Source organism: Pinus tabuliformis, chromosome 1_1 (genome assembly GCF_031772625.1).
Source record: "Pinus tabuliformis cultivar Carrire ecotype Pingquan chromosome 1_1, CPIR1, whole genome shotgun sequence".
NCBI lineage: Eukaryota > Viridiplantae > Streptophyta > Pinopsida > Pinales > Pinaceae > Pinus > Pinus tabuliformis.
In genome coordinates, this window is record NC_142297.1 from 887,534,572 (window position 1) to 887,561,115 (window position 26,544).

Here is a 26,544-nt window from a genome sequence, read left to right on the forward strand (position 1 = left end):
CCTACTTTTACTGCATGGAGGAGCCCTTCCTAGGGGCCATGAATGTGGCTATGACCTTCCCCTTATTTTGAGAGTGAATCAGAAAGAAAACAAGTTTCCCAATCTGGGAGATGATCTTAATGCATTGCTTAGCAGAGATCAAAGAGATGGAAATAGGCGGGGCTACCTTTAGTACCATATATAACTTATTACTCAAATAAATAATAATAGAGTGAGGTATAGACTCATATACAACATGTCGCTTCCACAAGTATGGTTTTCCTAATAATACATCACAAACTTCAAGAGGAGCAACATCACACAGACCTCATCCATGAAGGGCTTGATGTTGTAGGGAAGGCAACATTATTGGCAGATGTGGAGATCTCGTCCTTAGTGAAGCCACCCAAAGGTGTACAACTACGGATTTGTTGTAGTTGGTAGGCCCAACCTATTTATGACCTCTGCTGAAATGAGGTTCTTTTGGCTCTCGCTGTCGATAATGAACTATGACAAAGAACCCTTCACCCACATCTGTGAGTGGAAGAGGCGTTCCCCCTCCTCTAGATTTTCAAGCTCAATATTTTGGATCCTAATGGTGTCCATGGTGGAACTGGGCTCTGCTTCAGTGATCTGCGTCCCTTTGTAATTCCCCTTGTCAGGTCATGACTCAGAGTCGGAACATGTGTCTGATTTAGAAGCCTTCAGCTTGGCCACCAGTGACTACCTGGCACGACACTCACTTGTGTTGTGAGTAGAGCTCTTATAGAACTCATGACACTTTCCCATGTCCTTCTTTATCTTCGTGATGTTGTTCTTTGCTTGCGGCTTCGACGGGTTATCATAGGTTGCCCTACCTTGGCTCTGTCCTTTTCTCTGTGGTTTAGGTGCGCCTTTCCCTTGCTTTAGACTCGCAGATTCAAAGTCTCGCTTTTTCTGTTTAAAATTCTGCTCAATCTTGACAGCGTATCGGTATGCCCTGCCGAGCGAGGAGATGTCCAGGAACTCCATCTTTTTCTGGATGTACTTGGGTAGACAGTCATGGTACTTGAGTACCAAATGCCACTCAGAATCCTTGATACCCAACTTTGTGTGAAGGGTATGAAAAACATTGGTAAACTCGAGCACATCTTGGTCCCTTCCCTGCTGCAGCATGGTCCACTTTATATATTTATCCTCATAGCTTCCAATAGGGTAGTACTTCTCCTTGATGGCCTCTTGAAATGAATTCCAAGTGGGTGTGACTTAAAATAGTGAGGGTATAATTTCATCTTGCTTCTCACAGTAGGTTTCCCACCAGTCCTTGACATGGGGGTTGGCTTTGAGAAATGGACAAGTATTCTTTTCCCGGCTGGAAAAATCATGAATAGAAAAAAATCCTTCTAGTAAATTTAACCATTTATCTATGATGTCCGCATTTATGTGACCTTAAAATATGGGGATGTCAAAGTTGACTTATACCTTGAAGGGTGTGGTGCTTCTAGAGTGGTTTCTAGAAGGAGATGGGTTGCCTTTAGGTAGACGCTGAAGGATCTGGGCAAAGTTGTCCATCATCGTGTTCCTTTGTCGCTCGAGGGCTTCTTCGAGCAAGATTTTGACAGGATCTCCTGCCCCCTCGTCTTTCTTCTCTTCTGCCATGGGAGGCCATAATGGTTTGTGAGGTTGGTCTTGCAAAGGTTCAACCAATTCGAGCCCTAACTCTGCATATCCTAACTTCGTTGGAGACATGCAAAGAAAAACCGAGAAAAAGCAGATCGCTTTGATACCATTGATCCAAACTTAAATAGAAACACAAAAAATTACAGATATAACCATAAATATAGAGATGTAGTAGAAATAACACTTCATTTCATTAATATCAAATACCGAAATAAGCTTACAAATAGAATGGAAATAAACTAACTCAGACGATGGTAACTTATCTCTGAGAAGAGATGTAGTGGTTACATGCCTCTGAACTATGTTACAATGAGATTCGAAGGCCTATTTATTATTTAGAAACAATGGAAAACCCTAAACATCCAAAAACCTAACCCTATGAGATGAAACGCCAAAACTATGGGCCCTATTTGGGTAAATTGGTACATCAACTTCCCGGGGTCGTAAATTTGGCATACAATCTATATTGGATGTGCACAATACCTCCTTAGAAAGATATATCCAAGGAATACAACTTTCTTAGGAAATATTTTAATTGTGGCCTTTTGATTGCCCCAGTGTTCCCAAAAAACGTCGTTTAGGGATTTAAAACAGCTCCAGAAGTTTAGCACCTGAAAAACTACCAAAAATAGTAAAATGTGCTACAATTAAGGAAAATGAAAAACTGAAAGAGATGGTGGTGGTGTTCCAAGTGGAATAAGCAGGTGGCCACCAAAATCCACCTGGATCATCAACAATGTTCCAACATCGCTTTGTGAACAATATTATCTTGATATGAAATCAATCATGGTCAACCATGGTGTAATGTCGCATTGTAACAAGGATTCTTTCAACCATGGTCAACATGATCAACGATGTTTATTTTAGGGTTTATAATATTAATCTTAGAATTTATATACCTTGGGTTTATAATATTAATCCCTTGGGTTTAATATTATTTCGTTGGATTTTCCTTGTTGTTTTAGTATTAATTCCTTGGGTTTATTATACTCTTGGATTTATAATATCAATCCATTTAGTTTATTTATCTAAGGGTTTATATTCCTAAGGTATGATAATATTCATAGGGTTTATAATATTAATCGTAGGGTTTGATATAAATCCTTTGTGTTTATAATTATAGTGAACCACAGTCAACCATTGTCCAATGTCACATTATGACAAAGATTGTCTCAATGTGAAAATCAATCATGTTCAACCATTGTCAACTATGTATTTTTTACAATTTATAATATTTATCATAGGGTTTATATACCTTGGGTTTATATTATTCCCTTGGGTTTATATTATTCCCTTGGGTTTATAACCCCTTGGCTTTTTAATATTAATCCCTTGGGTTTATAATATCAATCATGGTCAACCATGGTCTAACATCGCATTGTGACAAAGATTGTCTCAATATAGAAATCAACCATCCTCAACCATGTTTATTTTAGGGTTTACAATATTTATCTTAGCATCTATATACCTTGGTTTTATAATATTAATCCCTTGGGTTTAATATTATTTCATTGGCTCTATAATTCCTTGGCATTTTAGTATGAATCCCTTCGGTTTATTATCCCCTTGGGTTTATTTATCTAAGGTTTCATATTCCCAGGGTATAATATTATTCATAGGGTTTATAATATTAATTCAGGGGTTTAATATAAATCCCTTGTGTTTATAATTATAGTGAGCCATGGTCAACCATGGTCCAATGTCACATTATGACAAAGATTGTCTCAATATGAAAACCAAGAATGCTCAACCATTGTCAGCTATGTTTTTTTTAGGGTTTATAATATTTATCATAGGGTTTATATTATTCCCTTGGGTTTATAACCCCTTCCATTTATAACCCCATGGGTTTTTAGTATTAATCCTTTTGGTTTATTATTCCCTTGGGTTTATAATATCATCATTATCATCCATGGTCAATCATGGTCAACCATGGTCCAACGTTCGATTGTGACAAAGATTGTCTCAATATGAAAACCAACCATGTCCAACCATGTTTATTTTAGGGTTTATAATATTTTTGGTAGAGTTTATATACCTTCGGTTTATAATATTAATATCTTAGGTTTATTTGTAGGGTTTATATATCTTGGGTTTAGAATATTAATTCAAAGGTTTAATATAAATGTATTAATTAATTATTATTATTTAGTTAATTAATATTGTTAATTTATTATTAATAATATTTATTAATTAATAATTATATTAAATTTGATAATATTTTTAATTAAATAATTAATAATAATATTATTAAATTCAAATAATAATAATAATTTTATGTATGACAATAGTAACTCGGAGGAAGTGTCTTCTTCCAAGTACCTAGGAATTGATATTCATCACAAGCTCAACTGAAACTATAGCATTGAGAAAAGGATTAATGCGGGGTGGAAAGCTTATTTTGGTCTTGAAAATAACTGTAAAATGACAAACCTCATATTGTGGGATAGAAAGAAGTTCCTCTTTGAAACTTTAGTCACTCCTGTTATCTTATATGGATGTGAGGTTTGGGGTTGCAGCATCTCTAGAGAATCCTGGAGAAAGATTGAGCAAATCTAGAAGCGTTTTATAATGTATAACCTCAAAATTAAAAGCAATACACCCTATCCTATTCTCTTATAGAAGTGGGTCTTTCCCCTATTGAGAGCCTAGCTATGACTAGGCTTCTGTTGTATAAGCACAAACTCAATAACATAGGAGACCATAGACTTCCTAAGCTAGCTTTAAATTCTAGCCAAAACCACCTAAGGCTCAAACGAGGTTGGTATAAAGACAACAGGGTCTGGTTAAACCATTGGGAGATCGACGAGAATGTTGCATTGCAAAACATTAATAACAATAAAAATATTGTTACTTCTAAGTTCAAGAAAAAATGTGGTGTGAGAAAGATTTACCAGCTAAAAGAAAATTAAGATATTATAAGGAGGTCATCAACCCCACCCTAGAAGATCAAAAGTATCTCTCTCTTTTAGCTAGCTCAAAGAAGAAAATTAATATAGCCAAGTTTAAAACAAACTCTCATGAGCTCCATAGTGAAACAGGTCATTGCGCAGTTCCTAAAACACCATGCATGGAAATGATCTGCCATCTCTGTGAGAATATGAACATTGATGATGAAAATCACTTCCTCTTAGAGTGCCTTGCGTACAACCACATTATATCTCACTTTCATAATCTTTGTTGCAACACTGACCTTCCTAGCCTCTTACGATGTCATAATTATAGTGAGCTCGCGAGACTTCTCTTCAAGCTTTTTGAGCATAGGAATAAAATCTTAAATCAAACTAAATAATTCGTTTTTTAGGTCCAATAGATCAAAGTTTGGTCTCAGTGGACGTTAACCACTACCACCATCATCATCAATAATTATAGTAATATTAATTAATAATAATAATTAATTAATAAATAGTAACAATAATTATTTTACAATGATTATAATAATAACTAACTCAAGAAAAGAGTTAACAATATTTAATATAATTAACAATTTTTAATATAAATTAATAATTTTTGTTTATTATAATAATAATATTTTTTATTATAATATTTATTTTTATAATATTGTTATTATTATCCTGGCCATAAGCCAAAGATATTATATTGAATTTTTGGTCAAACTTAGTTCATAAAATTTTATTCTATTATATTTTTTTAATAATCTTTAGTCTTTAAAAAAAAATCAATTGATAAAATCTTATTCTATTAAATTTTTTTAATAACTACTGGTTTTTAAATAAAAATTTAGTGGTTCACGACCAGGGGTTAAATTTGACGCCCGTATACCCGTTTTTAGCCTTTTTACCCGTAAAATACGTTTCAATTTCAAATCTCCACGTCATCTGCAACTTGCTATTAATTTTTGAAAACGTCAATATGACGGGCAGGTTTAAAAATTAAAAGTTTTAATTTTTTTTTTTTTATAAATTTTTATATATATATATATAACCTTACCGTATATATTTTTTACACTGTATAATCCACCTGGCACCCGTAAGTTAAAACTTAAAGTGATTGAAATGGACCGGTTCGAGCCTCGAGGTACTGGAACTTGGATTCAAAAGGACGAAGGAGATCGTCGGCGTGGTGGAACATTAAGGGCGATTCGCATCTATTCTCTCTCGCTCTGAGAATCGGCCGTCTTCTGTGTTACTGAAGTACATCCGTAATAGCGCTGGTATGACGAGCCGACCTCATGCTGTCATGTTCCCTTTTCCCGCTGAAGGTCACATTAGGCCCATGCTGCAACTTTCCAGAATCTTATACGCCCGAGGTTTTTATATCACATTCGTTAACACCGATTATATACAAGAGCGGTGGGTTAGGTCTGGATCGGAGTCCCTGAAATCTCACTCGGCGGACTTCAGATTTGAAACTATTCCAGACGGCCTGCCTGCCGACCATGGCTGGACCCTCAAACTAGATGAGCTATCTGAGTCCTTGAATGACAACACCCCTCTGCATTTCGACAAGCTCATTGACAAGTTGAAGAATTTACAGCCAGACGTTCCTCCCGTGACATGTATTATTTCTGATGGGGTTCTTTCCTTTCCCTAGAATACCGCGAGGAAGCTGGGAGTTCCCAGAGTATCTTTCTGGACGCTCAGCGCTTGTGGCTTCTCAGCTTATTTCTTCATGCCTCTTCTCGTTGAAAATGGTTATGTTCCTCTCAAAGGTATATCACTATGGCAATTCTTTTCATCTCCCTGTACTTTTTTTCTTTTCATATGAGTTTTGTTGTCTGATTGCACTAAGGTCAGTTGAGTTTGAATTTCTTTTGAAATAAGTTAATTCCAAGTTTTGATCCTCAACTCCTCTCCATTAATGGATTTGAAGGACTAAATGCAATGGTTTACTGTAGATGAGAGGTGTTTTACAAATGGATACATGGAAGAAATACTGACGTGCATTCCTGGAATGCCCCCGCTGCATGTCAAAGACCTTCCCAGTTTCTTGCAAGTCGCAGAATTTGCAAAGGGCTACATGTTTGAGCATATGAAAAGTGAAGGGCAGGCCTCTCTGGAAGCCGACATGGTAATACTCAATACCTTTGATGAGCTGGAGGGTCCTGTACTTGACGCACTCCGGATAAGAGTTCCACCCTTGTATTCTCTTGGCCCTCTTTTACACGCAGCAGAAAGTGATGAGAATCGAAAATCCCATCTGTCTGACAGCATCTGGACTGAAGAAACCGACTGTGTGAAATGGTTGGACGGTCAGGTGCCGTCTTCAGTTATCTATGTCTGTCATCAGTTTATATACATCGCCGATTCGCCAGCGTTGCCAGGTTTTTGAAATCCCTCCCTCTCTCTCTGTACAAATAACAATAACAATTACACTGTTATAGCTGCTAATTTCATGGGTGGAAAATTGGAAATGGATTGGATAATGCTCATTTTCTACATTTGCTAGGTGATATGGCGGAAGCATAAATGCTAGAATTTTTTAACATATTTCCTTTGATGTGCGACTTTCTGTCGTTAAGATTTTGGCTTTCTTTTAGGAGATTGGCTCGAACATGTTCTTATAAGTTAATTGGGTCATCAAAGTTGGTTGGATTTTTTTGACAAGGCCGTATTAGAAGGGGATTGTGGGTGTGGAGTATATATAGTTATGAATTTTTGACATTCTTATAGTAGGTTTGGAGGTGTCAGATCTAATAGTAAAACTGAAACATCAGCACACATTAGCACTTTGCGGTTTGCTAGATAGCTGGAAATTGAAGAGATTTCAAGTCCAAAATGGTTATTGAGTGGGCTCAAGGACATTCAAATTCAAATTTTGGGCCATGTAACAGATCAAGTCCATGTCAAAATCCTTTAGGCACTTTTCATTCACCCATATTTTTCGTAAGCAGAACTAGGTGGCCTACAACCTCTCCAAATGTGGTAGATTTGTTATTCCGGATGTCATCCGTTACACATCTTTTGTCGCAGATTCTCCTTACAGCTCTAGGAGTTTCATTTTCTAAGACGCAGAGTAGGCCTCTTTGTAGCTCATCTGATCACTTGCCTTGCATCTGGTCTGTAGTTTCCTTTCGTTTTTTTCAATATTTGTTTTGTTTCTTCTCTATGGTGTCAGGCCTACCGGTTTATAGTTGTCAGTTATTTTTGCCAGCAATATTTTGTATCAGACAATTTGTTTTGAAGTGAGAATGTCTTCAGCATCTCTGCTTGTATCTATTGGGAACGTCTTCGTTTCTTTAGTAATTAAGGTATGTTCTCTCCATAGAGTAATTGAGGTATGTTCTCTCCATAGAGATGAATTCAGAACTGGGGCATATAGAAAGTTGAGATGGTTTTTTTTAAGTAAAAATAAAAATAAAAATTTGTCCTATCTAAACTCAACCTTGTTATACATATAAATATAAAATTAATTGCGCATCCACCTAAGTATGTCATGCCTGTGGTCATACACAGCACGAGAATACACCGTCTTGATACCTCTTTTATGACCATCGATGTGTTGTCACAAGGAAAAATAATTATCTTGAACCCAAGCAAGTTATATTTATTGAAATTTGCTAGAAATTAAGGCTGCTTCAATCAGAGCTGCTTGCACACATATATATACGTAGTATCTGACTTACTAATGAGCCTAATTTTACATAGAGTAGGATGCCGATTCCTGAGATGCCTCTGGATCCAGGATAGAGTATGACGTTGAAGGATTGGAAGCGCAGCAGTTGTTGTTTCTATATATATTTCCCATCTATTTTATCAGTATTTCCATTTTAAACAAAAAAAACTCAGAACATTTGAACAATTTGGAAAATTTGCAGAAAAATTTGATTAGCAGGTCTCAAAACAAAGTGTAGCAATGAGACTTGAGCCGAATTGTACAACAAAAAATGAAAATTTTGAACAATTATGAGTACAATTTGAAATTAGATGAAACTTGTACAAATAAATTTTAAAAGCCATATGATGGGCAATTTAAAAATAAAAACGTCATAAAAAAATTCCTTGACGGGTAGGGTCACCCGTCAAATTTAACCCCTGTTCACGACCAACCTCACAACATGCAGTATTTAATGCGTCTGTACCTTATTCAAGGTACTAGCTTCAAATCAAGTTGAATAAAATTAAATCAAGGGAAGTACATATATTGGTTTGCAAATCATCAAACTACTCTTTTACAACTAATGGGTCAACTCCATTGGTTTTACTTGAACAATGTATAAATAAACATTCATTCCATTCTCACGAATCAAACCATTGGGCATCGATACTTCTATAAATGTGGCGTTCATATTTCAAGTTGAGCTGAATAAAATTAAATCAAGCGAAGTACATATATTTAGTGACTCAGTGGCTCGAGAACGTGTATCAAAAGATAATTTTCCCTTTTTCTTTTAAATGGTGTGTCACTACAAGGACAAAAAGGACAAAGTGTTTTAAATGGTGTGTCACTACAAGGACAAAGTGGTTATTTATAACAGTTGTAATTTATTTTATATTTTTAGTTATTTATGTTTGAAATTTTGAAGAGATTTGTTCGTATCATAAATCAAATTATCAAATATATATTTTAGGTTTTTTTTGTCTTATTTTTTTTTATTTTATATTTTTAGTTATTTATGTTTGAAATTTTGAAGAGATTTGTTCGTATCATAAATCAAATTATCAAATATATATTTTAGGTTTTTTTTGTCTTATTTTTTTTTCAATGATGGGATGTATTTAAATGATAATTGAATTTATTTAAATATTTAAAAATACATTTTAAATAATAAAAAAATTATGATTTTACTAAAAAATATATGAGCAAATTTTGAAGAAACAAATCGAAATGTAAACAAATAAAACTGCCCAACTATAAAATAAATTTAATATATAAAAATTTAGTATAATTAATTATTATAATGTTTAATAATTCATTTAATTAATTTAACCTAATTTCTAAAAAGTTGTTTAATTATTTAATGTTTTGATTCTTTTTTAGTCAAAATTGGTCATACAATTTTCGTAGAGACTATGATTTTTTACTTTTGAAGCACCCTAAAAGTAGAAGATACAATTCAAACTTACAATTCCAACAATTATTTATCAAATTTGAACAAATTTAATAAAAAAATATACAAAAAAATTAAAAATAAAAACCTTTAATAATTACATTATACTAATTTCAAATTTCAAATATTTATTTCCAGATATATATAGTATTAATACTAATAAGTAAGGTATCTAAAAGTTAGACATACATTAGATTAAGATAATCACATATATTTAATTAATCTAATATAATTCTTTTTTGTTTTAGTCAATATAAGCTCAATAATTACTGTATAAGAAATAATAAGGTCTTCAATAATTAGGTACATATTGGATTTGGACATCCAATATAATATAATACTTCGCTCCTTTTATATAATATTAATAATTAATTTACATGAAAGAATATAGTCTCTAGTAGTTAGGCATCCATTAGATTTGGATGATGCATATATTAGTGTCTAACTTTAAAAACATGATATATTGATTAAAAGAAAAAAATTATTATCCTTGGCAATATTAGGCATAGGGTATCAAGTTGATTACCTATTAACTTAGTCAAACGTGCAATTTTTTTTTTTAAATTGGCAAAGTGCAACTTTAAAAAAATATTTTCTAATTTTTGAGAATTATTTTATTTTCATTTATCTACCATCAGATTGGTTGTTCATTTTAACATGTTATTGCCAAATGCCTTGGAAAACTTGTAAGAGGGGAGCCGGATCAGTGGACGAGGAGTCTTGAACCATAACATCAATAAATGTATGTTGTATTTGATTCAAGCTAGATTCCTAAGCAAGCATGGCTCCATTTATTGTTTGACTTGCCCACGCTCAGCCTGTGAAAGTATAAAGCCTTGCAAATTGTAGTCCTACGAAAATATAAAGCCTTGCAAATTGTAGTCAGAAGATTTTAATGTCTCACATTTTTTTAAGTTTTAGTAAATCATATACAAAATTCATAAATATGTTTGATAATCTAGTTTCAACATAATTTAGCTTTTGCAAATTAATTTTTAATATAATTCTAATATTATATTTTTTATTATAAAATATATTTTTAATAATCATAATGCTATAATAATTTTATATATATGAAAAAACAACTTATAATAATAATTAATATAATTATTTAATTGTTATATAACTTTAATAACTTATTTTACTAATATATTTTTAATATAATATAATATTATTTATTTTATTGTGTTAAAGCTATAATAATATAAACTTTGATATTATTAAATTTTAAATTTAATGTAATTAAATTTAAAGTTTTATTAGGTTTTATTTTTCAAAAAACAAAGATTTTTTCAAAACCCTAACATAATCAATTCTATTTCTATTAATGGGATTTATGTAGTGTATATTAATGTGGTCATAACTATTGTATAATATGGTTAACAAGTTCAATCATATTTAACCATGGTTATTCATGGTTCACATATTAAACATAATCAACTATAGTCAACATGGTCAACCATATACATCTATAGTTACATGTTGGCAACGATGGTCAAACAAGTCCAATAAAGGTCAAACTATACAATGGTAAACTATGGTCGATCCATGTCAATAATGGTCAATCAAACTCAACAATGTTCAACCATTATCAACTATAGTCAATATTGTCAACCATATTCATCTATAGTTAAACATTAACAACTATACTCAACCACATTAGCCCATAGTCACCAATGGCCAACCATGTTCATCCATAATTAACCATGGTCAAATAAACTTAATCATGGTCAACCATGGGAAACAACATGACCATATTCATCCATCCTTAAGCCACCTCAACAATGGTTAACCATGGACACAATGCTCCTCCATGGTTATCATGGACAACCATATTCATATATAGTTAAATATTGACAACCATGAATCACTAAGAGACTTTTAAATAATAAATGACTAATTTACATCTAATCTTTATAAGTAGTTGAAAATTTTTAGACAAATTCTCAAAACCATTACTAAGGATATACGTATTATAAATTTATCAATATGTCACATACTAAAATTGAATCTTGTTTCTTACTTTATTCAACTATGTTTAAACTAAGCTGCGGGGAATGGCGGGGAATAGCTACCATATAGCACTTGTTTTTATTAGTATATATTTATCATATATAATATTATAATTAATATTATATTTATACCGTCAATGTTTATCAGTGTCTTTCAATCTTATTTACAAATATAATTGTGAATCAGATTGATATAGACTTATTGGTATATATCAACCACATTTATTAATATAATTGTGTTAATATTAATATTATTAGGATCAAAATCTTGTTTTCTATTTTTTTCCCTATATTTCATTCGAGCATTATCATTTGACAAATAAATAGAAAACATTAGATTAAGTTAAACATTAAATTTTTAATCATATATATTGATTCAGTACCATTGGCATCCATAATTGTTTACATCTACAAATTAAGTGACCATTAATGTAGGTCGTCCCCTTGTTGGGATACTTGTTCAAATCTAGTGGAATCCGCAATCACCACTTGTACATACATATTCCCAATTCCCATGTTTCCGCCATTTCAGAATTGATGAGATAGAAGATAATTGGAGAGTATTTTTTTTCTTTTTTTCTTTTTCAAAAGGTGTAAAAACTTATTATAACTCAGTTGACAATCTAGCAGTGGGGACAACCATTTTTGATTGCTAACCATCAATGCAGGCTGACTCATCATCGTCATTCAAGGAAAACCACGCCACTTGGAATAACTTAGGCTGACTCATCATCGTCATTCAAGGAAAACCACGCCACTTGGAATAACTTAGGGGCAGGCTATCACTCCTGCCAGATGCCTTTGGGTGCTGGGCCCAGGAAGACGAGCTCTTAGCCAAGCAGAAGCAGTTTTAAGACATACTCCAGGCCAAATTGGAGAGTACTTAACCATGAGAAATTTTAGTCTTAGTTTTTTTCATTTTATTTAAAAAGTGATTGAAAATATGAAAAATTATAATTTCAAGTTGCTAAATTTTTATAATCAAAATATTTAATAAAATTTTAATTTATTTATATATTAAAAATTTAATTTAAACAATAATATAATATTATAATTTCAATAAAATTCGTATTATTATAAATAAATAGTCAGGTTTATAGAATATGAATTTAATAATAACATAATATTATAACTTCAAAAAATTCATATTATTTAATAAATAAATAATCACCTTTATAGAATATCAATTTGCGGGTAACCAATATAAAAAATGCACTGCCTTAAAATCAACGAGATAAAAAGAGGTGATAAAGATTAACAAAATATAATGTCAGATTTATTTTATTTTATTTTATTTTTTCTTCAAAAGGTGGAAAAATCTATCAAACTCAGTATTGTCAAACCAACAGTGAGGACAGCCATCTCTGGCTGCTATCCGCGAATGTCAGTTGACACATCACTGTTATCAAGGAAAACCACGCCACCTGAAATAACCCGCTGGTGGTCCGTAAGGGAGCAGGCTTTCACTCCTGCCAGATGCCTCTGGGTCTTGGGCCGTTAACCTGTTTCCTTACGTCCGAGGAAGACGAGCTCTTAGCCAAGCAGAAGCAGTTTTAGGGCATACTCCAGGCCCAATAATGTCAGATTTTTACATATGGAATAGCTTTTACCATATTTTTTTTAGAATTTTATAAAATTACATTCAAATATAAGTTTGAATAACTTATAATTTTAAATTTAAATAATTCAAACTTATAATTTCTAAATTTGAATGGTAAATCACTTTTTTTTTAAAGGTTTTCGAAAATGTTAAATTTATATATTCAATTAAAAATATGTTTTATAGAATATTAATTGTTCGGGTACCCAATATAAAAATTCAGTGTTAAGATTAATTTGGAACCACGAAGATAAAAAGAGGTGATAAAGATTAACTAAATATAATGTAAATTATATATATATAGAATAGTTGTTATTTATTTTTTATGAATGTGTTTAGAATTTTATAAAGTTTGGTGTTAAGATTAGTTTGGGACCACCTAGATAAAAAGAGGTTATAAAGATTAACTAATGTATATATATATATATATATATTTAATGTGTTTAGAATTTTATAAAGATGGGTTAGAATTATAAATTGGAATTATAAACTATAAATTTGAATGATGATTTTTGAAAATATTAAAAAGGTATTTTAGATAACAAGAAAATTTATAATTTTATTGAAAATTGATTTTATCAAATTATAAAAAATTTGCAAATATATTATATTTTATATTTTTTGAATTTTATGTATCCGAATTTGCTTGAAAAAATTGAGGTGAAATTTTGATTTGTGTTATTTATACTAGTTTTTTTACTGTATATATAGATTTGGTAACCTTAAAAACCCCTAGAACATTTCGGTTGTGCAGAAGTTACCTATCAAATTTGTAATTTTAATAAATTCCAATCAAATTTTAAAAAAAATTAAACTGAAAAACCACCGGAAAAACCACCGGAAAAACTTCCAAAAAATTCTCACGCCCTTATATTTGTATTTAAAATGTATAATCATTCAACCCATATTTGGAATAATTCGGTCAACGTGAATCGAAGAAAGTCATGCAACAAAACATCGCGTCCATAACTAAGAACACTGACTCCAGTGAATTCTGAGAGGACCTAGTCACCTTCTCTGCTCTGACTTCCAGAATCTGGACCCAGCCACCTTCTCTGCTCTGACTTCCACAAATCCAGCGCACAAGGATTTTCATGTCAATCGTTATCGCAATAACAGTACAAGTAGAGAGACCCGAACAGCCTCCTGATCTACATATTTTTCTGCCTGCCATTCTTCTCGCAGAGGAAGAGAGAAAAATATGAACATTAGCCGGGCGCAACTGCTACAAATGTTCACGATCGCTAGCGCATAGCCTCATGTCCAACGGATTTTCACTACGTCCATCAACTTCCGTGTGACACCTCTTCTTGCAGGTAATCAGGATCAGATCCTCAGAGGAACTGTTGCCAGACATTGTTGAGCCTGATCGCCGTAGGGCTAGCGCAACACCTCAAAGACTCCTCCATGTTCGAGTTTCGTGACTATGCCTCCACCACTGCTTGCCTCAATGACTTCCAACAACACCTTTCTTCCATGGATACTGCCGATCTTCCCCAGAACTTGGTGGCCCACTGCCTGAACGACACATCCATGTTTGTATCGAGTCCTAGTCTGTGCGACAGCATACAAACGAAACATGAATGGATTGACTTGCTAGGCACAACTGAAATCGATTCCTCTTGCAAAGGAGATCTCTCAAACTTAGCTGCTTGCAATTTATGCAACGATGGCGCTTAGAAAGTTATCACCAGATTGTTGGGGATGAATAAAAATGCAACAGAGAGAACCAGTCTTAGTTGCTTCTACTTCGCGGTCCTGTATGCCGCCGGCGTCGTGAACGAATTCGGGGCGAAGAGCGCGAAGACTGCTTTCTGTGCATACGCCTTGCCCTTATCTGCAACCAAACCCAAGGAAAAGCGCAGCCGCCACATTTTGATCTCCACTTGTACAGCAGTTGCGGTTATTGTCATTTCCTTTTCAGTGTTTGTGATCGTTTATGTCACGCCCCTACACCTGCGGTAGTCTTTCAACCGCTTATAGCAAGGTGCGGCACTACCAATCGTTTTCTTTTCACCAATACTTATGATTGTAGACTATGCTTAACATTCCATACTTAGTTTTATTTTCTTTACCAAGTATTATTATATTTCCTTTATACAAGTGAAAGCCCATAACATTCACATAAGCAACATTATACAAGAGAAATGCACAATAGTATAAAGGGAGGGGCAACTCCCTGCAATATGAGTATGCCCGAATCAATATATTATACAATCTTCACTTTTACAAAGTACAAGTTAAATCCTGGGAAACCCCAAATTTACACTTAGCCAATTTTCCAACTTCGGTAAACTCGGTTGCCTAGCTTGTCGGCGCCTCCACACGGTCACCTCACGACTCACCAACCGTTTGTTCACCTCGTCGCACGATCGTGTTGTTTGCCCAACTTGGGCGCACCTCCAAGTCGCCACACACGGGCGCCTCTGCATAAGTCACACCTCCGTTCACAATCTCAACACTTCAAAAGTTATACCGTGCACACTTGCACAACGGGCGAGCGCTCACCCGAGTCACCCAAGAACCTGTGCCAAGTCGTCACACAAACCGGGTGCCCACACACAACGTGCACGCCTTTCTCCAATCGGTGGGTGCTCCTGCCTGCGCCCTTCACCCAACACCAAGAAAAACGACTTTCTACTGTGTGGCCTTTCCCGAGAATGGGCGCATCTCCAACCTGCGCCTATTTCCTTTGCTGCCACGCACTTCGACCTACGTCTATCTTATTTCAGCGAAGATGTTGTGCGTTGAGAGCTTGTCCAAATGAGTACCATGCAATACTAATATATACAAACCACAGGGCGAGGTCATGGCTTGCCTGGCCAACCTCCCCATGCCCACACTTCATCGCAAAGTCATTAACTTCATGTCAGCCTTTGTCTCCAAGTTTGGTCGGCCTGCATTAGGTTTAACATCATGCCACCACTCATATAAGTAGCTCGCCCAACCCTTATGCACATAACATATCTCCATCGTATACCCAAGTCAAGCTCACCCTGCTGTTCGTTTAACTATCCAACTGCGTGCCTTCGTCTAGTCGTGGTCGCACTTCAGGCGGAACTGCAGGACCTTACATCCTCCTCCACTTGAAGTCATTGTCGTCCCCGACAACATACCATCCTGGTAGCCATCCACCAAGATCAACATCAATATCTGTCTCATCCATGATGTCAACTCCTCCACTTACTGCAAACATCTTTGCATCATATGTAGAACCATTGTCTCCACCATGTCTTGTCCTGGCAACCATCTGTCACCAAGATCATTGTACCAAGGTATACACCCCATTGGTATGTCATACATCGGAAATCATCTCAATCCATGACCATCGACCACCCTGTCACAATCTCCACATGCTGCTCCCCATTGTGGAAGGTTGGTCCCTCCATCTCAAGCTACATGCTTCCTGCAACATCTCGTGTCGACCTCATCATGTGTTTTCCTCATGTGAACTGCTACTATGATACTCCAACATAATGCTAACACATGTCTGCACACTGTCGACCCCCATGTTTGAACTAGTCGGGTGATCAGTCCAACTGTCACACTCAAACCATGAGAATGCACATCCTCATTCCACCATCAGTTGTTTCTCAGAATATCGCGTCACATCCTCAACTCGATCAAGAATCAATCTCCATATAAGTGTAAGCCATGCTCAGGTCCATGAAGTAGTCCTCATCTCATTTGTAACATGCTGTCCATGATGTCTGGTACTAATGTGCTACATGAAATTAGCCACATCTACTCCAACATCATCCATATGTGTATCTCCTCACTATGAAGAGATCATCTCATCAAACTCCGACTCTCGATGTGCCACATCCAGGTCCATGAAGCAACTTCCATCATATTTGCAATGTGCCATTCCTCAAGTTTGCCATAGAAACAAGTATACACCTGTCTCATCTCTCCATGTGCTACCCATGATCATAGATCAATCAGCTCCCATGTGTCAAAAGTGGTTAAGTCTCGGCTCAACCCATGCCCAAGTGTTGCCACCAAGGCATCATCATTGTCATAACTCCATCACTCTAAAGTGTCTCATATCAATCCTCCACATCAAGTCACTCTTTCAAGCCATTCCCATACATGTACTTGAAAGTATGCACCCCATCCTGCATCAAAGTCTCTGACCTTGAAGTTCCTCAATGCATCAGATCCTCTAAGTCCACCATATATGAAGTCCCTAAAAGTCACAACCTCATGTCATCATGAGCTCCATGAGTCATCTCCAACCAACATCTTAGCAAGCATACAAGTCTCGGACCAAAGGTCTCTGCAAGATGCCTCGGCTCTCCATGTAGTAAGAATGCTCCATAGTCTGCTCACAACTCCATCCAAGTCCATGGCCTTGTTGTACATAAGTGCACAACCTCTCCATCGGCTCATAAGTAAAACATCTCCATGTAACACCAGCAAATCCATCTGCACAACATCCATTCCTTGGTACTCCTCATTGGATGCCCATAAGTGACACCTCTACAAGTTCTCCTGCATCATGTCCCTGCATAAGATTGCCATGCTCCATGTCTCCAACCTGATGTCCATGACTAAGTTGCCCATGTAGTCGAACCAAGTAGACCCATCACACAATCGGTCATCCTCATCCAAGTTTGCAATATTAGGTCTAGTGAACTTGGTCACCCAACCATATCATCATCATCACAAGTCCCTTCCATCATAGCTCCCCCACTGAAGGTTCCACCAAGACTATCTCTTGGTCTCGGCCATGAGAAGTCCACCCAAGCATCATCATACCTCAAGTGTGTGCCCTCCAATCTGTCCATGAGTCATGCCGGGCACTTAGCCAATTCTCCATGTGGCTAAAGCATGACCCAATCCTCCGCAATGATCATCATGTTCCTCCCTTGTCACGAGCCTTTGTACCTTCTACCATAAGGTTACAAACAACCCCAACAAGTCCTGCAACAATCAACAATCCTTGCCTCTCCATACAAGGTCTCATCATAGTCATCCATGGTAAGATGCTCCCTTGCATTGGCAAACTAATTTTGCCCTTCCCTGCATACGGTCCATCTACCAAATGCTCAAGTGAAACGCAAGTATCAATAGTACTTACATCATCATCATGAGACTCCTCCATGTGAGTATCCTCATCCATCCATGTCTGCAAACTGCACGACCCTGGTCCAACTTGATCAGCCTCAAGTTCATCCTCCATCGTTGTCACATCTGCAACATCCTCAACCATCATGGCTTCCTCTTCCTCGTTGGCACAATCTACAACTTCATCCTGCTCCATTGTCCAACTAAGTTGAAGAAGTTCGTTTTCAACATTCTTTTCCAAGACTTCAAGTTTCTTTCAAATCCGGGGATTCTCTTCTTTCAACGGCTTCAACCTGTATAAGGTGAGCAAGAGCTTCCCTTCGCATTCTTCCAAACTTGCCATGCCTTGTTGTTCAACTTGGCCCAAGCACAAAGCTTCTCCTCTCCTAAACCTGTTTCACCATTCACCAGCTTCACCAAGTTCCCTGCAACCATGAACCAGCCCTTGTTCCACTTGTATGTGAAACCAGCTTCCTTCACCTGCAAGTACCTGCTTCCAATGTCATCAACTGTCAAGTGTATGTACACCTGCTTCACCCAACTTCCTGCAAGACTTCTCCAAGTCTTCAGACTAGCTCTGATACCACCTGTCACGCCCCTACACATGCGGTAGTCTTTCAACCGCTTATAGCGAGGTGTGGCACTACCAATCGTTTTCTTTTCACCAATACTTACGATTGTAGACTACGCCTAACCTTCCATACTTAATTTTATTTTCGTTGCCAAGTATTATTATGTTTCCTTTATACAAGTGAAAGCCCATAACATTCACATAAGCAACATTATACAAGAGAAATGCACAACAGTATAAAGGGAGGGGCAACTCCCTGCAATATGAGTCTACTCGAATCAATATATTATACAATCTTCACTTTTACAAATTACAAGTTAAATCTTGGGAAACCCCAAATTTACACTTAGCCAATTTTCCAACTTTGGCAAACTCGATCGCCCAGCTCGTCGGCGCCTCCACACGGTCGTCGCACGACTCACCAACCCTTCGTTCACCTCATCGCACAATCATGTTGTTTGCCCAACTTGGGCGCGCCTCCAAGTCGCCACACACGGACGCCTCTGCACGAGTCGCACCTCCGTTCACAATCTCAACACTTCAAAAGTTATACCGTGCACACTTGCACGATGGGCAGGCGCTCACCCGAGTCACCCAAGAACCCGTACCAAGTCGTCGCACAAACCAGGCGCTCACACGCACCATGCACGCCTTTCTCCAACCGGCAGGCACTCCTGCCCGCGCCCTTCACCCAACACCAAGACAAACGACTTGCTACCGTGCGGCCTTGCCCGAGAACGGGCGCATCTCCAACTTGCGCCTATCTCCTTTGCTACCACGCACTTCGACCTGCATCTATCTTATTTGAGCGAAGATGTTGTGCATTGAGAGCTTGTCCAAATGAGCACCATGCAATACTAATATATACCAACCGTAGGGCGAGGTTGTGGCTTACCTGGCCAACCTCCCCACGCCCACATTTCATCGCAAAGCCATTAACTTCATGTTGGCCTTTGTCTCCAAGTGTGGTCGGCCTCCATAAGGTTTAACACCATGCCACCACTCATATAAGTATCTTGCCCAACCTTTGTGCACATAACATATCTCCATCGCATAACCAAGTCGAGCTCGCCCTGTTGTTCATTTAACTTTCCAACTACGCGCCTCCATCCAATCGCAGTTGCACTTCGGGCAGAACTGCAGGACCTTACATCCTCCTCCACCTGAAGTCGTTGTCGTCCCCGACAACATACCATCCTGGTAGCCATCCACCAAGATCAACATCAATATCTGTCTCATCCATGATGTCAACTCCTCCACATACTGCAAACATCTCTGCATCATATGTAGAACCACTGTCTCCACCATGTCTCGTCCCGGCAACCATCTGTCACCAAGATCACCATACCAAGGTATACACCCCATCAGTATGTCATACATCAGAAATCATCTCAATCCATGACCATCGACCACCTTGTCACAATCTCCACATGCTGCTCCCAATCGTGGAAGGCTGGTCCCTCCATCTCAGGCTACATGCTTCCTGCAACATCTCGTGTCGACCTCATCATGTGTTGTCCTCATGTGAATTGTTGCTATGATACTTCAACATAATGCTAACACATCTCTGCACACTGTCGACCCCCATGTTTGAACTAGTCGGGTGATCAGTCCAACTGTCACACTCAAACCATGAAAATGCACATCCTCATGCCACCATCAGTTGTTTCTCACAACATCCCGTCACATCCTCAACTCGATCAAGAATCCATCTCCATATAAGTGTAAGCCATGCTCAGGTCCATGAAGTAGTCCTCATCTCATTTGCAACATGATGTCCATGATGTCTGGTACTAATGTGCTGCATGAAATCAGCGACATCTACCCCAACATCATCCATATGTGTATCTCTTCATTATGAAGAGATCATCTCATCAAACTCCAACTCTCGATGTGCCACATCTAGGTCTATGAAGCAACATCCATCATATCTGCAATGTGCCATCCCTCAAGTCTGCCATAGAAACAAGTATACACCTGTCTCATCTCTCCATGTGCTACCCATGATCATAGATCAATTAGCTCCCATGTGTCAAAAGTGGTTAAGTCTCAGCTCAACCCATGCCCAAGTGTTGCCACCAAGGCATCATCATCGTCATAACTCCATCACTCCAAAGTGTCTCATATCGATCCTCCACATCAAGTCACTCTTTCAAGCCATTCCCATACATGTACTTGAAAGTATGCACCCCATCCTGCATCAAAGTCTCTGACCTCAGCTCCTCAATGCATCAGATCCTCTAAGTCCACCATATATGAAGTCCCTAAAAGTCACAACCTCATGTCATCATGAGCTCCATGAGTCATCTCCAACCAACATCTTAGCAAGCATACAAGTCTCGGCCCAAAGGTCTCTGCAAGATGCCTCAGCTCTCCATGTAGTAAGAATTCTCCATAGTCTGCTCACAACTCCATCCAAGTCCATGGCCTTGTTGTACATAAGTGCACAACCTCTCCATCGGCTCATAAGTAAAACATCTCCATGTCACACCAGCAAATCCATCTGCACAACATCCCTGCCTTGGCACTCCTCATTGGATGCCCATAAGTGACACCTCTACAAGTGCTCCTGCATCATGTCCCTGCATAAGATTGCCATGCTCCATGTCTCCAACCTGATGTCCATGACTAAGTTGCCCATGTAGTCCAACCAAGTAGACCCATCACAACAATCGGTCATCTTCATCCAAGTCTGCAATCTTCGGTCTAGTGAACTCGGTCACCCAACCATATCATCATCATCACAAGTCCCTTCCATCATAGCTACCCCACTGAAGGTTCCACCAAGACTATCTCTTGGTCTCAGCCATGAGAAGTCCACCCAAGCATCATCATACCTCAAGTGTGTGCCCTCCAATCTATCCATGAGTCATGCCGGACACTTAGCCAATTCTCCATGTGGCTAAAGCATGACCCAATCCTCTGCAACAATCATCATGTTCCTCCCTTGTCACGGGCCTTTGTACCTTCTACCATAAGGTTACAAACAACCCCAACAAGTCTTACAACAATCAGCAATCCTTGCTTCTCCATACAAGGTCTCATCATAGTCATCCATGGTAAGATGCTCCCTTGCATTGGCAAACTGATTTTGCCCTTCCTTGCATACAGTCCATCTACTAAATGCTCAAGTGAAACACAAGTATCAATAGTACTTACATCATCATCATGAGGCTCCTCCATGTGAGTATCTTGATCCATCGATGTCTGCAAACTGCACTATCCTGGTCCAACTTGATCAACCTCAAGTTCATCCTCCATCATTGTCACATCTGCAACATCCTCAATCATCACGGCTTCCTCTTCCTCGTCGTCACAATCTTCAACTTCATCCTACTCCATTGTCCAACCAAGTTGAAGAAGTTCATTTTCAACATTCTTTTCCAAGACTTCAAGTTCCTTTCGAATCCGGGGATTCTCTTCTTTCAACCTCTTCAACCTGTATAAGGTAAGCAAGAGCTTCCCTTCACATTCTTCCAAACTTGCCATGCCTTGTTGTTCAACTTGGTCCAAGCACAAAGCTTCTCCTCTCCTAAACCTGTTTCACCATTCACCAGCTTCACCAAGTTCCCTGCAACCATGAACCAGCCCTTGTTCCACTTGTATGTGAAACCAGCTTCCTTCACCTGCAAGTACCTGCTTCCAATGTCATCAACTGTCAAGTGTATGTACACCTGCTTCACCCAACTTCCTGCAAGACTTCTCCAAGTCTTCAGACTAGCTCTGATACCACCTGTCATGCCCCTACACCTGCGGTACTCTTTCAACCGCTTATAGTGAGGTGCGGCACTACCAATCGTTTTCTTTTCACCAATACTTACGATTGTAGACTACGCCTAACATTCCATACTTAGTTTTATTTTCATTACCAAGTATTATTATGTTTCCTTTATACAAGTGAAAGCCCATAACATTCACATAAGCAGCATTATACAAGAGAAATGCACAACAGTATAAAGGGAGGGGCAACTCCCTGCAATATGAGTCTGCTCGAATCAATATATTATACAATCTTCACTTTTACAAAGTACAAGTTAAATCTTGGGAAACCCCAAATTTACACTTAGCCAATTTTCCAACTTCGGCAAACTCGGTTGCCTAGCTCGTCGGTGCCTCCGCATGGTTGCCGTACGACTCACCAACCCTTCGTTCACCTCGTCGCACGATCGTGTTGTTTGCCCACTTGGGCGCGCCTCCAAGTCGCCACACATGCGCGCCTCTGCACGAGTCGCACCTCCGTTCACAATCTCAACACTTCAAAAGTTATACCGTGCACACTTGCACAACGGGCGGGCGCTCACCCGAGTCACCCAAGAACCCGTGCCAAGTCAACGCATAAACCGGGCGCCCACACACACCGTGCACGCCTTTCTCCAACCCGCGGGCGCTCCTGCCCACGCCCTTCACCCAACACCAAGACAAACGACTTGCTACCATGCGGCCTTGCTCGAGAACGGGCGCATCTCCAACCTGTGCCTATCTCCTTTGCTGCCACGCACTTCGACCTGCGTCTATCTTATTTGAGCGAAGATGTTATGCATTGAGAGCTTGTCCAAATGAGCACCACGCAATACTAATATATACCAACCATAGGGCGAGGTTGTGGCTTGCCTGGTCGACCTCCCCACGCCCACACTTCATCGAAAAGCCATTAACTTTATGTCGGCCTTTGTCTCCAAGTGTGGTCGGCCTCCATAAGGTTTAACACCATGCCACCACTCATATAACTAGATCGCCCAACCTTTACGCGCATAACATATCTCCATAGCATAACCAAGTCGAGCTCGCCCTATTGTTCTTTTAACTTTCCAACCGCTCGCCTCCATCCGGTCATGGTCGTACTTCGGGTGGAACTGCAGGACGTTACAGTGTATCTCCTTCGGGAGAGGAGGAACCGTGGCGCTGCGAACCAGCAGTTTATAAGGTGGAACAGAGATCTTTTAAGAACAACCGTCACGGTCAGACGCAACACGGGCGTAGTGTGGTTCAGCATCCAGGAGATCAAAGACGCGACCCAAAATTTGAGCGAGGCCAATCTCATTGGTCAAGGGGGATTTAGATGGTGTACAAGGGAACGCTTGCCGATGGACAGAGGATCGCCGTGAAGAGAATCAAGAACTGCTCTGCTGAAGGAGATGCAGATTTCTTAAGCGAAGTGAAAATTATTAATGACATCAGGCACCAGAATCTCGTGGTTTTGAGAGGATGTGTTGCCAGCGACAATAATGGGGGGCACCAGTGGTTCTTGATTTACGATTACATGCCCAATGGTAGTCTTAACGATCACATCATCCCGGCCTCTTTGAGCTGGCAGCAGCGGAAAAACATCGTCCTGGGTATCGCCAAGGGCCTAGCTTATCTTCACCACGGTGTTCAGCCTGCCATTTATCACAGAGATATCAAACCCATTAATATTCTGCTGGATGACGAGATGAATGCCCTTGTGTCCAACTTCGGCCTGGCAAGGATTATGAGTAAAGACGGGGGATCCCATTTGACCACGAGGGTAGCAGGGACGCACTGCTACTTGGCCCCTGAATATGCTCTCTACGGCCAACTTACAGAAAAGAGCGATGTCTATAGTTTCGGAGCTCTGTTGTTGGAGATCATGAACGGCAGAAAGGCTCTTGATACCACGCTGGAATCAACCTCCGATTACCTTATTACGGATTGGGCATGGAGCCTTTTGAAAGCGGGCAAAGCTCTGGAAGTGGTAGATGGAAGAATCCGTCACAGTGGGGTAGAGCGAAGCATGGTGAAATTTGTTACAGTGGGTATTCTGTGCACCCATGTTATGGTCGCTTTCAGACCGACGATGGTAGAAGCTTTGAAGATGTTGGAAGGGGACATTGAGATTCCGGACATACCCGATAGGCATTTTCCGCTCACGCACGAGTCGCTTAACCATGGTAATGGCGAAACTACTCTCTATTTTTCTGCGATTGCGACTCTCCATCGGATCTCCATAACAGAGGTGCCCAGATAGGGAGGCGAGTCACGACAACAGTTTGGACTATGGAAGAACATGGCTGGTTCAACGACTTGACTTGTAGTATCTATGAAATCTTGTGATTATTGTTTGTAATAACCGATTTCAACGATGGCTCTTAAATGTTAGTGAAGGGTTCAAATTTGAATTAGTCAGAGCCCCTCAAATCTATTTAGTGCAGGGCACAAATTTATTTATATATTCACATTTAATTGAAAAAACAAAATTAAAAAAAAATAATTATTTTCTGATCTAAAATTATTTCCCATATAAATAAAAAATTACTTTTCAAATTTGAAGCCGGAAATTATTTCTCTAGACTTTTCATAATATGTTCTTTTTGTCATTATTTTTTAAGTTTTATGTTTTTTTATTACCCTTTAAAAAACAAAATATATTAACCATGGTTGTTTTAAAAAAATGTTATCATTTTATATGAAAACATAATCTTATTGTTATGAAGCTCATGCATTCACGTCTTATGTATTTATTGAAATTATATTTTAGTAGTGGGTACGTGAACACAAGTTTTGATTTTGGTGAATCATTTTGTTAGTCACAAAAGAGATGCAATTCAAATTCATATGAGCTCCCCCAATCTATGGATCCACTTGCAAATCTTCTAGCTTCATATTCTACCTGTTTGTATTTATTACTTTCTTTGCTTGCTTGTATTTATGAATATTACTTTCATGTCATCTTTATGCCTAGTTAATATGAAGACAAGAAAATAAATACTATGAATAAAAATTGATTCAGTGCAAGTATGATCTCTTACTACCAGAAATTCAATGCTAAATAGCGTGTGTACTCATTAATTTTTGTTAACAAAAAATAATATCTTTTATGTGTTCTTTTATAGTGGTGTCATACATCATAATGCACATATGCACTAATCATTAGGGCTTTAAGTTTATTGGAAAAAAATTCTTTGTAGTTCTATATATATATATATGTGAGAATTGTTTTATTGGAGATTTTAAATAATTCTTGTTGTTTCTTTTTATTAGAGATTTCAATGATATTCATAAAATGATATTGTTTTTTGATTTCTTTTATAAAAATCATTGTAATTATTTTAATAATTGGACTAGTTACTCTCTAAAAAAGAAAAACATATTCATTGGATTTAAAGAATGGTGTCCACGTTATTTTCTGCATATGATTCTTATATCAATTATAAGTAAATGGTTGAGTTTAATTCCCCACTATGATTCATATATAGAGTGTAAGTAAATAGTCCTATTAAATTTCATCCATATCATTTTTACATTGTAATATTTGTAAACCAATACTATCTATGTATATTTTTTCTTGTGTACCTAAAGTTTTGGTTGTTAGATATCTTTATTTAAGTTTTGCACAACTTAACACTATAAAAATTTGACTGGTGAGATATATACCAAATTTTAACTTGACTCACAAGAAAAGAATAACTTATTTTAACTTGCCAATATTGAAAAGTTAAAATAAAATTAACCCTTTAAATTGAAATGTAACCATTCCCTTCAATTTTGATCTTTGGTTTTTCCCCTCCTTTTCCAAAAAAAAGAAACCTATAATTTTATTTGTCCAAAAGAAATAACAAAAATTACATTTTGCATATACTAAAGCATTCCAAAACTACATTTCACAACACCCAACTCATTTTTT

General features: G+C 37.7%; 2 pseudogenes; both read left to right on the forward strand.

Moving 5' to 3' along the window:
* The first annotated feature begins 5,814 nt into the window (after positions 1 to 5,814).
* On the forward strand, positions 5,815 to 6,930 carry LOC149217224 (linamarin synthase 1 pseudogene; annotated as a pseudogene).
* Positions 6,931 to 7,789: 859 nt separating this feature from the next.
* On the forward strand, positions 7,790 to 24,888 carry LOC149217225 (putative receptor-like protein kinase At1g11050 pseudogene; annotated as a pseudogene).
* Positions 24,889 to 26,544: the final 1,656 nt, after the last annotated feature.